Below are 408 nucleotides of genomic sequence, written 5' to 3'. Positions count from 1 at the left end.
TCCTCCCCGGCAACGGCGCCAAATTGATACTAGGATTTTTTGTGTGTCTTATCCTAGCAGGTTCAATTAACCTTAAGTGTTGTAGTATTTAAGGTGTCAATCCAAATGGGATGTTGCTAGCAATCAAGATGCAATCAAGGAATCACAAGTCAAGCCAATTCAAAAAGAGTGTTCTTTCTAACAATCCTAGAATGACAAAAATGCGAACGGAAATGTGTTCTGGAACTAGAAACGAGAATGCAAGACAAGAAATGAAAATTAATAAAAACAGAAACGAGTCTAAGCATGAACTAAAAAGCAAGAAGTGAAACAATCTCAGGAATGTAATATCAATCAAAAGGATAAAAGTCCTAAGGATGGGAGTAATTGATGTCGGTGGAGTATCCTAGTCTACAGAGTGTTTAACAT

The sequence above is a fragment of the Camelina sativa genome, chromosome 9, assembly GCF_000633955.1.
Source record: "Camelina sativa cultivar DH55 chromosome 9, Cs, whole genome shotgun sequence".
NCBI classification, from domain to species: domain Eukaryota; kingdom Viridiplantae; phylum Streptophyta; class Magnoliopsida; order Brassicales; family Brassicaceae; genus Camelina; species Camelina sativa.
Note: the sequence above shows the minus strand (reverse complement) of the source record.